Source organism: Hemibagrus wyckioides, linkage group LG28 (assembly GCF_019097595.1).
Source record: "Hemibagrus wyckioides isolate EC202008001 linkage group LG28, SWU_Hwy_1.0, whole genome shotgun sequence".
Lineage (NCBI taxonomy): Eukaryota > Metazoa > Chordata > Actinopteri > Siluriformes > Bagridae > Hemibagrus > Hemibagrus wyckioides.
Window position 1 is genome coordinate 16038307 of NC_080737.1, and position 12695 is coordinate 16051001.

The 12695-nt window shown below is 39.4% G+C and overlaps 1 protein-coding gene across 9 annotated transcripts in view; it reads left to right on the forward strand.

The window, feature by feature from the left end:
- The window catches only part of mast4 (microtubule associated serine/threonine kinase family member 4), a 98633-nt gene that overhangs the window by 37414 nt on the left and 48524 nt on the right, over window positions 1–12695 (forward strand). The gene's annotated exons all lie outside the window — the stretch shown is intronic.

The following is a 12695-nucleotide window of genomic DNA, read 5'->3' on the forward strand; positions in this document are numbered from 1 at the left end:
CAATTATTTCCTAGCACCTCAGTATTCATTCATTCAGAAATCTTAGTGTACTATGAGCATGTGCTGTGATTTTCCCGACATTCTTGGAAATTTATTTATTCATTCATTCATTCATTCATTCATTCATTCATTCATTCATTCATTCATTCTGGGACCACCTAAAAAGCTTGAAGATTTAGTTCAGATCACCAGTATAATGAAGCTCCTGGTTACACAACTGCACTTTTCGACTGTATAGTACACAGTAATAGAAGAGAAACGAATTAGAATCACACTCTGATGTCACCCGGATGAGGATGAGGATGAGGTTCCCTCTTGTGTCTGGTTCCTCTCAAGCTTTCTTCCTCATATCGTCTCAGGGAGTTTTTCCTCACCACTCTCTCCCTCTGGGTGAATGAACAACCCAGAGGTAGAGAGTGGTGAGGAAAAACTCCCTGAGACGATATGAGGAAGAAACCTTGGAGGCATAAAATTAAAATTTTGATATATATATATATATATATATATATATATATATATATATATATATATATATATATATATATATATATATATATATATATATATATATATATATATCCTGAATTTGTAAAGCCGATTTCAGAGGATTTGGGTCCATTTAAAATAAATAAATTAATTAATTAAATAAATAAATAAATATAAATAAAATTGAATGGAATTAAATCAGAAAATATCGGAATTGGACATTTATTTATTTATTTATTTATTTGTCATGTGACTTGTCATGGGAAAATAACCTCTCAGTAAATAAAGCTACTTTCACACATACACTGATTTTTATCACTGCGGGTTTGCAGTCGCTGTACTGTGAAGTCGCCAGTAGGTGATCCTACAACCGGTTGCCATAGTAATAAGGTTCATCAGCGGGGTGTGCACTTCCACTTCACGACAAATCAGATTTCTTGCGGCTAAAATGAAGCAGCGTGTGGTCGTTACCACGGGTCATGTGACCTCTAACGCCTTCCTTAGCATTGGGTGTCGGTCCGTATTTGGAAAAAAGTTCAACTTTGTAACATCTAGTCCAGCTAGATGCTCGGCGTCTTATGTGTGGTGTGTGGAAGTCATCATCTCTCGCTGGAAAGTGAGCGATCTCTTATGGTTGCATGTGTGAACGCATCATCACTGTTTTCTGTTATCTTTGACACAAGGAAATAGGAAATAAAAAGTAACACACCAGGGCTAAAAGAAGATTTCATTTCTCCTCTCCTGGACGCGATGCGGTACGAGCTGCACGTCCTCTGCCTCATATACATTAACCTGAATGTACAGTAGGACATGAGGCGGAACACAACAGCCTTCTGGTGACTTTCTCATCTTTCTCTCTCTCTCTCACCCCCTCCACAACTTCCTGTACACATACCGCTGGGTTAACAGAACACAGGAACCTTCACTGCCTCGGCCTCACTAGGTTTAGCGTCGGCGCGTTAAATCAATCTCAGACGCGCGGATTGGCTGCAAGAATATCAGATTGCTACCAAACATAAAAGCTTCTGATTGGAGTCAGGATTTAAGAGTTTTATTGTCAGATGTATCAGTACAATGAAATTCTTACTTTGTTTACTCCTCTTGAGAATGAATGCGGTAGAAGGGGGGAACAAGGATAACTTACAAGGACAATACAAAATAAAAATAAAAAAAGAATTAATTAAAAATTAAAAAAATCTCTTAATTAAAAAGAAAATTAAAATCTTTTAAGAATCTTTTATATATATTTGTTATATTAAATATTATTTATTTATTTATTTATTTATTTATTTATTTATTTATTTATTTATCAAAGCCGATTAATTAAAGATTTCAAACCGCACCAAGTCTCAAACAACACATTTGCCCGCTTACTTTAGTGAATTTTTATTCATTTCGTTTTGATCGCATTTTTAATTTTTTTCACTCATTAACAGCGGAGTTAATTGCGGCATGCGATTATAAAAGGCGGCATATCCCCCGGGGTGTTTATTAATCGCAGCTTTTTCTTTTCGTCTCACGGAGCATTGCAAAGCAAAGATTTACATTTTTATTTATTACATATTTATTTTTTGCTTTTATTTTTATTTATTTATTTTTGTTTTTATTTTTTTTGCAGCCTCAATATATACCTCCTCTGTCTTTAACCCAGCTTCATCACTCCTCATTCTGTTCAGCTAATGTGCTCACTGCATTAAATACCTATTAAAAATAAATGATAAATATTCAATTATATAAAATATAAATATTCAATTATATCCGAATAACTTAGTAGTACTTTGTAGTATTTTTAGGTGCTTAAAAGTTCAAGTCTAAACCTTTTCTGAAATTTTAAATATTTATAACATGTTTATAACGTTTTTGTCCCCCAAATAGACCAAATTGGCACCTTTTTTTTTAATTAATAATGAATTATGTTTTAATTTTGGAAGTAACACTTGTCGAAGAATTTAGACCGAACACTTGGGTGTCTGAGGTGTGATGCATTTCCTGCTCTGAAGCCTCTTTTTCCATGCAAATGTATTTTACAGCTGCTTACTGTTCCACTTTACTGTATACCCTCATGGCCGGAGCTCGTAAATCTGATTATATCTGCAGTGATGCTTCTCTCCTATTTAGCATCAGCGCTGTAAAATAGGAAACACACACGCATAACAACTAAACACACTTTGCATAATGTTTACAGCTGGAACAGGCTAGAGGAGCAGATGTACAAAACTACTTCCTTTCTACTCTTGTGCTTTGAGTCAGTGTGTGGTTAGTCAGCTCTACCTGGGCTTGTGGGTGTGGGTTTCTGCGTGTGTGTGTGTGTGTGTGTGTGTGTTGCATATATATTTGTTTGTGTACATATGTTTGTTTGTGTATATATGTCTGTATATACATGTTTGTGTGTGTCTGCGTGGGTGTGCGTAGTGTGTGTGTGTGTGTGTGTGTATAGGATTATATTCTTATTTGTGTGTGTATGCTTGTGTATGTCCATGTCTGTGTGTGTAAGTTTGTGTATAGGTTTATGTACATATTTGTGTGTGGGTGGGTGTAGGTTTGCATATATATTTGTTTGTGTACATATGTTTGTGTATATATGTCTGTATATACATGCTTGTGTGTGTATGTGTGTCTGCGTGGGTGTGTGTAGTGTAAGTGTGTGTATAGGTTTATATTCTTATTTGTGTGTGTATGCTTGTGTATGTGTGTGCATGTGTAAGTTTGTGTATAGGTTTATATACATATTTGTGTATGTGTGTGTTTGGGTATGTCTGTGTGTGTATCTTTGTGTGTGTGTGTGTGTGTGTGTGTTTGGGTATGTCTGTGTGTGTCTGTCTCTGTGTGTGTGTGTCTGTGTCTGTGTGCGTGCGTGTGTGTGTGTCAGCTTGTTCCACCCCTTAATTTCACCAGCACACAGGAAATGAGTAGGTGATGCAGTTAGATTTCGACATTGCGTTATGCTCGCTCCAGTGTGGTGTGAAAGTGTGAGTGTGTATCTTACACTACTGTAGGAAAATCTGAGCCCAGCTTCACTTCACTAACTGCAAAACCTGCTTTTATCTACTACACTCAAGTCAAAGGAAAAAAGAGCAGCGCTTCAACAACTACACAAAGTGCCTGGCTTATTGATTATTTCTCTTTACTCCCTCTATAGTTAGCTCTGTAGGTCTAGCATTTTGTGCTCTAGCATTGTGTGTTCTAGCATTGCGTGGTCTAGCGTTGCATGCTCTAGCATGTTGTGCTCTAACGTTGTGTGCTCTAGCGTTGCGTGCTCTAGCGTTGCGTGCTCTAGCGTTGCGTGCTCTAGCGTTGCGTGCTTTAGCATTGTGTGCTCCAGCATTGTGTGCTCTAGTGTTGCGTGCTCTAGCGCTGCGTGCTTTAGCATTGCGTGCTCTAGCGTTGCGTGCTCTAGCGTTGCGTGCTCCAGTATTGTGTGCTCCAGTATTGTGTGCTCCAGCATTGTGTGCTCTAGCATTGTGTGCTCTAGCGTCAGGCGCTCAAGCATTGCATGCTGTAGCATTGCGTGCTCCAGCATTTTGTGCTCTAACATTGCTGACTCTAGCATTTTCTGCTCTAGCATTTTGTGCTCTAGCATTGCCTGCTCTAGCATCAGGTGCTCTAGCATTGTGAGCTCTAGCATTGTGTGCTCTAGCATTGCCTGCTCTAGCATCAGGTGCTCTAGCATTGTGAGCTCTAGCATTGTGTGCTCTAGCATTGCCTGCTCTAGCATCAGGTGCTCTAGCATTGTGAGCTCTAGCATTGTGTGCTCTAGCATTGCCTGCTCTAGCATCAGGTGCTCTAGCATTGTGAGCTCTAGCATTGTGAGCTCTAGCATTGCCTGCTCTAGCATTGCCTGCTCTAGCATTGTGAGCTCTAGCATTGTGAGCTCTAGCATTGTGAGCTCTAGCATTGTGTGCTCTAGCATTGCCTGCTCTAGCATCCGGTGCTCTAGCATTGTGAGCTCTAGCATTGCGTGCTCTAGCATCAGGTGCTCTAGCATTGCCTGCTCTAACATTGCGACGATTTTGTGATCCTGTAACACTCCAAATCTGTTTTTTAGTTAATTAGCCAAAAAAACTGAACACAAAAAACCCACGTCATCTTACAGAGAAACAGCAGCGCACAAACTCCTCCACCGACTCCTTCCTCTCCTTCCTTTCATAAATCTCTTCAAACAAACCTTCATTTCAACAATACATACATTAATATGTTCAGTCAGTTTATACGGAGCGTCCACAATGCAAGGCTGTTGCAATGGAAACAGTGATGTGTTAGTTTTACATATTACTGAGCTAGATTTCAATTTTATTGGCCAAACGGCATCCATGCAAACGATCGTCGTCTTTAACACCCGACTTCATACCGAAAATAATTCAGTTCCTGTTTACTATAGGTGCTCATTATATAGGGTGTGATTAGAATTGGGCAGTAAAACCTACGTAGTGCTCGGTGGAATTCGGGAGAAAATGGAAAACGGTGTCCTTCGGGGCTTTCTAACGAGATGTTTGGTACGGTTCAGCGGTTTTATATTTATTTCAGACCTGTTTTTCTTTCTATTTGCTTTCAAACGTCAAACATCTTGAAGGTTTCCAGGATAAAAGAAATATCATGGAATTGTCAGTGACCTTCCTACTGAATATATATGTACACCGAACAAGCATAACATTATGACCACTGACAGGTGAAGTGAATAAGACTGATGATCTCCTCATCATGGCCCCTGTTAGTGGGTGGGATATATTAGACAGCAAGTGAACATTTTATCCTCAAAGTTGATGTGTTAGAAGCAGGAAAAATGGGCAAGCGTAAGGATTTGAGCGAGTTTGATGAGCAAGGGCCAAATTGTGATGGCTAGACGACTGGATCAGAGCATCTCCAAAACTGCAGCTCTTGTGGGGTGTTCCCGGTCTGCAGTGGTCAGTATCTATCAAAAGTGGTCCAGGGAATGAACAATGGTGAACCGGAGACAAGGTCATGGGCAGCTAAGGCTCACTGATGCATGTGGGGAGCGAAGGCTGGCCCGTGTGATCTGATCCAACAGGCGAGCTACTGTTGCTCAAATTGCTGAAGAAGTTAATGATAGAAAGGTGTCAGAATACACAGTGCATGACGGGTCAGGCCTGTCTTGGTAGCATGATATTAGGCAGGTGGTCATAATTTTATGCCTGGTCCTTATAGAAATACATTACATTATTATCATGATGAATGGCAGTTGGTGTTATTATTATTATTGTGCCTTATATGCAATAACTGTGTGCAATATAATGTAGGATATTGAAATTTACCATGGAGAATCTATTTATCAACCTCGAATAGAAATAAAATTGAATCATGAGGTACCTGGAAAGTCTCTCTCCTGAACTCCATGAACTGATTTGTAAAAACGCATGGCTCCCTGATTGAAACCCTGCAAGCCGGGTTGAAATCGTATCGAAACGGCCGTCACTTAGCCCGTCCCTTGATTAAACCGAATAAACAGAAGCGCCCCGACATATTAGCTTTGCAATTACAGTTGCAGTAGGCGTCTTCTCCCGAGACCCTCGGTCTGCGCCGGCTTCGGTGCATTTGGATTCAAATCACACGCATCCAAACAGAGGTGAAAAAAGAAAACCGTGTCGTAATGAGGCGAACGTGAGATTGCTTTCTGTTTGTGTTTCAAAACTGAGCGCTTATTATGACACGTGGGGGCAGTACGCACGAGTTCATGTTTATCATCTACATATCTGATATACAACAACGGATCAATTATTCGATCCCGGTTCAATAGCGGTCTAATGAAAAGCGTCGAGAAGAATCGATTCTCATTTATCGTCCATATCGCCGAAGCTCTGGTCAGTTAGTGTGTGTTTTTTGCTGTGTGGACATTCTTTAAGCGAATGCAGCCTTCACGGTTTGCTCCTGTTATCTCCTAACAGAAGACTCCAATCTTTCACACTCCTGAGTTTCTCCCATGGAGCAGTGTGGAGGTTGGATTTGTATGCGCCTCGTGTCGCGCGCCGGATATCTGCTTGCTTGGCACAGGGGTTTGTCTTGCGCTATGAGCTTCAGTCCTTATCCACACACGGTACACACATGCTGTGCGGCTATCTGGATTTGTTTAGTGCTCCAGAAATATCAGCCTGCTTGTGGCTTCCTTCCCAAGGGTTTATTTGAATTAAATATGAACCGTGTCACTAAACACCTAGCAAAAACTGATGTTGGCTCCTCAGCCTCAGCAACATCAGTCTCAATTAGAAATAAGCATGGGAATGTTCCTGGAAATTTTTTAAAAGCTCTACTTTGGCAGTTATTTTTTTATTTTTCCAATAAATCTAGAACTATTCCCTCCACCTCCCCAAAAATAAACAGACTACTCGCTTAAAATAGTTTAGGGAGTTAGTGTGGCTGGATGGATGGATGAATGGTGGCTTATTATTTTGTTGCATCCCATACGCATGCCTGGTCTTGAACAAATGCATCGTGAACCTTTTTGGGGTGGGTTTTAAAAAAATAAGAATAAGGATTTACTCTTTACATCAGTGATGTGCTGAAAAGCATCTTGGAGAGCACAATAAACCAAAAAGCACTCTGGGACTGTCAAGGCACAGGCCTGCATACATAGGGGAAATTATTACATTTTTATTTAATTATTTAATTTAAAAACTAATTATTATTATTTTTTAAATAATTTTTTTAAAAATATATGTTTTTTTTATTTATTTTTTATTTTTTATATTTTTATTTTTTTTTAATTATTTATTTATTTATTTATTAATTAATTTATTATTATTATTATTTTTTTAAAGCAAAATGTTATCTTTATTTGCAAAACATTTTCTAAATGAATTAAAATGCTGATACTCTCATAGAGTCAGAATCTCCCACTCATAATATAAATAATATACACAGTGCGTGTGAAGTGTGTGTGTGTGTGTATATGTGTATATATATATATATATGTATATATATGTGTGTACATAATAATTAAGCTTCCTACACCATGGCCTTATTTTGTCAAACTTGTACTTTAAGGCTATCTGAAAAAATACATATTCAATATAAATGAAGTATGGAAGACCTTTTGTTAATAAAGTGGTTGTTTCCTCTATGTATAGAGACTTTTGGGAATTTTTGTGGATATAATTTCAGTGCCTTGTGAAAAAGGGTTCAAGGACGTCTCAAAGGGGTTGAGTCAGAGTCAGGGCTCTGTGCAGGAGACTCGAAGTCTTAACACACCATGGAGCTTTGTGCACGGGGTCAGTGTCATGCTGGGCCTCTTAGTCTAGAGGGAAGAGAAACAGTGTACAGTGTAAAAAGACCATCTACACAAATGTGTGGCAAAGATGTGGGTAAAGACCCGTTTCTGGGTGTGATGATCGGCTGTCCGCAAACTTTTGACCATATTGTGCATGCTCAATGGGTTTAAAATTCAGTACACTGGTTTCTGATCAGAATTATGCTGATACGATGCTGGACTGGACTGGACTAAACAAATAAAAAAACAGATGTGTTAATCTGCACTGGCTACACAGCGACATCATTTTATTACAGTGATAAAGCAGCATGACCTTTTCCAGACAGAAATGTCACAGTCTCCGAGACAGCGTAGCGTCCTGCTGTAGGTCAGTGTGATCCTCTTTCGGTCTGACTGATTCCCTTCACAGACACTAGGAAAGTGTCTACAGACTCCGAGTTGACTATAGAGTTGTAAAATTCTTTAGTCCTTCTTCAAGCCTTTTGTAAATGAACAGATCTTTCTTTCTTCCCCCGTGCAATTTTCCATCTTTTGTGTGAGTTCATACAAAGAGAGAGACACAAGGAGCATCATAGTTCCCTTTTTCTTTTTTTTCCCTGTCTCTCATCACTTTGAAAAGCAAAGCAAAGCAAAGCAAAGCGGGTTGCAATTACAACATGGAGAAGAAAGGATGTGGAGAGAAAAACAGCATATATTTCCATCCTGACATGAATGAAGATTGGTGTTATAATATAACGGCTCCGAAAGCAGCACAGCTTCTCATTTCTTATAGATGTGTTTTTATCCAGGATTCCTGTTTGAAATCTGACCCTACTGATGCCTCAGTAATACACAGATCCGCTGTAGATTTATCCTTGAAACAGAAATAGCCGTATATAAAGAATTTCATCAGCCTGATGTTCGTTTGTAAATCTTTATAATGATCGTAAAATGAAAGACCGTAACGTTGAGTAGATTTTGAAATACACATTGGCTTTGGCTTTATAATGGCATAAGGGCTGTGGCGTCGTTCTGTCTTCCTGCCGCTGTTGGAAATGACAGGAAGGTGACATATAGCTCAGTTTCCCACTGCACAGTGAGAGAGAGAGAGAGAGTTCACACTTTCACCTGTTCATTTTCAGCGCTGTCGCTGGGCTTCGATAAATCCTTCATGTAATCGGGTGTTTTGCTTTTTAGAGCTGTGTAAGAAGCTTAGACAATTTTATCACCTTAAAAGGGTCGGGTGAATTGCCTACATGGTGTAACAAATCCCCGGGGATTAGTCTTTGTGGGATTTGTTGACGTTACATACATATGATATTACAGTATGGGTTCATTAGAATGATTTGAAATCATTACGTTTGTTTGAGCTAATTGTGATGGAGCTGAAATAAATGTGATGGATCATGATTGTGAGCTGATCGTGATTATGTGAGCTGATCGTGTTTTTGTGAGCTGATCGTGATTATGTGAGCTGATCAGGTTTATGTGAGCTGATCGGGTTGTGTGAGCTGATCGTGTTTTTGTGAGTTGATAACGTGATTGTTACCTGATCGTGATTATTTGAGATGATCATGTTTACGTGAGCTGATCGTGTTTGTGTGAGCTGATCATGTTTGTGTGAGCTGATCGTGTTTATTTGAGCTGATCGTGTTTATGTGAGCTGATTGTGTTTATTTGAGCTGATCGTGATTGTGAGCTGATCATGTTTATGTGAGCTGATCGTGTTTATTTGGGCTGATTATGATTATGTGAGCTGATCGTGATTATTTGAGCTGATCGTGATTATTTGAGCTGATCGTGATTATGTGAGCTGATCACGTTAGATGAGCGGATTGTAATTATGTGAGCTGACCACGTTATACGTGCTGATCACATTATTTGAGATGATCCTGATTATTAGAGCTGATCCTGATTATGTAAACTGATCGTGTGTATTTGAGCTGGTCGTGTTGTGTGAGCTGGTCGTGTTGTGTGAGCTGATCGTGTTGTATGAGCTGATCGTGTGTATTTGAGCTGATCGTGTTGTATGAGCTGATCGTGTGTATTTGAGCTGATCGTGTTGTGTGAGCTGATCGTGTGTATTTGAGCTGATCGTGTTGTGTGAGCTGATCGTGTTGTGTGAGCTGATCGTGTTGTATGAGCTGATCGTGTGTATTTGAGCTGATCGTGTTGTATGAGCTGATCGTGTGTATTTGAGCTGATCGTGTTGTGTGAGCTGATCGTGTGTATTTGAGCTGATCGTGTTGTGTGAGCTGATCGTGTGTATTTGAGCTGATCGTGTTGTGTGAGCTGATCGTGTTGTGTGAGCTGATCGTGTTGTATGAGCTGATCGTGTGTATTTGAGCTGATCGTGTTGTATGAGCTGATCGTGTGTATTTGAGCTGATCGTGTTGTGTGAGCTGATCGTGTTGTGTGAGCTGATCCTGATTATGTGAGCTGATCATGTGTATTTGAGCTGATTATTTTATCTGCTTGTATCTGATTACAAATGTCTGACCTAAATGGATTTAACTGAGCTAATCGTAATTAATAAGCTGTTTGCGTTTATTCAGATCACAGTAGTTTGATCTGACCAGTTGTTTGAGCTGATCACGATTGAGGTGATCTCATTTATTTGAGCTGATTGTGATTATTGAAGCTGTTTATTTGAGCTGATTGTGATTTTTGAGCTGATTGTGTTTGTCAATTGCTATTATTTGGGATGATTTTAGCTGAATAGAGTATTTAGTTTATTTACCCTTCATACTAAACACCCAAAACACTGACACAATCTCAAAACCTCAGTTTTAAATTTGGCTTTATTCCGGTTTTATTGTCTTTTTGTCTTATTGACTTGTTGTCTCTTGTGTCTCGCTGTTAAAACCACTATTTAAAGCCGCTCTATAAAACGACTTAACTCGTATGAAATGGCTCTGTCATTTATTCTGATTTGTTTCTGTTCTATTGAGCCAAGAGGCTGTCACTCCCCTGATAGCTTTGTGTTTGGCAGCAGAAGGACACAAAGGTCTTATCAGTCATCTTAATGTAGACATGACTACCCCCTGTCCACAGGGTCACTGCTCTGTCCTTGGGGGCATCTCATAAAAGGAAGACGCTGTCAATACCCTGATGGTCTGTTCTCTATCTTCCAGCAGTCTGAGCTAATAATTTAAGCAGCTCTTCGAGATATCACGCAAGTCAGCACTTTGCTAGACTGAGGCTAATGCACGTTTAATCGCGCATTACGACTGAGCAGCTTGGCTTGTTAACTAGCAAGGGGTCGTCATTAAAGCGCGCGTCATTAGGTGCATGTTCCGGCGTAGTTTGTTTTGATTAGTCTGACGTTTTGTGGGTTATGGAACTAATGTGGAACCGTTCATCCGATTTGTTTAGCAGGTATACAAATCGTACGTTTTTTTGTTTTTGTTTTCTTTAAATTGTCACTTTCTTGATGATCCCTTACTGGTTAAAATGCAGAGCTTAGGTTTATATACATTACACCTGATTAAACGCTATAAAACGGATCAAAAAATCGGATCAGTAGATACACACGGAAATGAAAACCAAAATCCCTGGCTCTCTTTGAAGCCCGAATTTCTAGCAAATTTCTCATTTTCCTACTTGAAGTGTATAATAATTGATAATTACGACAGATCACGGAATATGAAAATAAACATCAAGCAGAAGAAAAGAGAACAAAAACTAGATCTCAGTGATAATCTGAATCTGTTGAATAAGGCACCATGTGAGACATCTGAGTTCACCATCATATGGATTATTCTACCTAAAGCAGTTCATGGACAGTTTTAATATAATAGATCCTCCTCTCCTGTCAGGGCTATCGTGTTTTTTGATCAGAAACCAGCCTTGTTTTCTCCTGCAGCTCGGAATATAAATCAATTTGTGAGCGACGGCGAACACTCACATTGCTTGCTTGGATCTCTTTACTTTGAATTCAACAGCGTGATTGGGATCTCTCAGAATGTTTCTCGCCTGATTTAATCTGCCGCGACTGCATTTGTTTCTCATGTACTTTCTTCATCACGTCCGTTTCAATATGCTCTCATCCTCAGCCTGTCTTATTATTTACATTTAAACGTCACATGAATCATATAAGGATGTCAGGAAATCTGTTCCCGTTCCTTATCAGCTTCTCCGTTCTGACCTCCAAAACAACGGGGAAGCCTGATGGGTTCCCATCATTCAGCGGGCTCGTTAAGTCATTCGTTATTGGCTGTAAACGGAGAACGAGCTTCGGGGCCCTGCGTGTTCTGGCATTACACTGAGCAATCACGCCAAGCGGAATGACGTTCATTCGGGGTTTCATTTGTCTCATCACAGCAGCATTCAAAGAAAAAGGAAAAGTAGGAGCCTGTTGATGTATTTATAACTAGAAGCTGCTGTTGACATATAAAGCTCGGTAACATTCAGTCTGGAAGCAGTATTCGTGGTGACATAATGCCCACATAGTCATTTATATATGATGGTTTAATTCAGCAGGTGCCAGGTGTCAGAAAAGGCTCCATTTTGAGTGAATGAGAGTGAGGGAATATTGTGAAAGCAGTATTCATAGTGACATAATGCCTACATAAGCCCTTCATAACTGCTCATGTCAACCTTCATAAACATTTATATATAATTTAGCAGGTGTCAGATGTCCATTTTAATAATTTTAAAATTTTTATAATGCCGACATAAGCCCTTCATAACTGCTTATGTCACCCTACATAGACATTTATATATAATGGTTCAATTCAGCTAGTGTCAGATGTCCTAAAAGTCTCCATTTTAAGTGAAGGAGGATGAGGGAATATTGTGAAAGCAGTCTTCATAGTGACATAACACCTGCATAAGCACTTCATGACTGCTCGTGTCATCCTACATAAATGTTTATATATAATGGTTTAATTCAGCAGGTGTCAGATGCCATAAAAAGCTCCATTTTAAGTGAATGAGGATGAGGGAATATTGTGAAAGCCGTATTCATAGTGACATAACACCTACATAAGCTCTTCATGACTGCTCATGT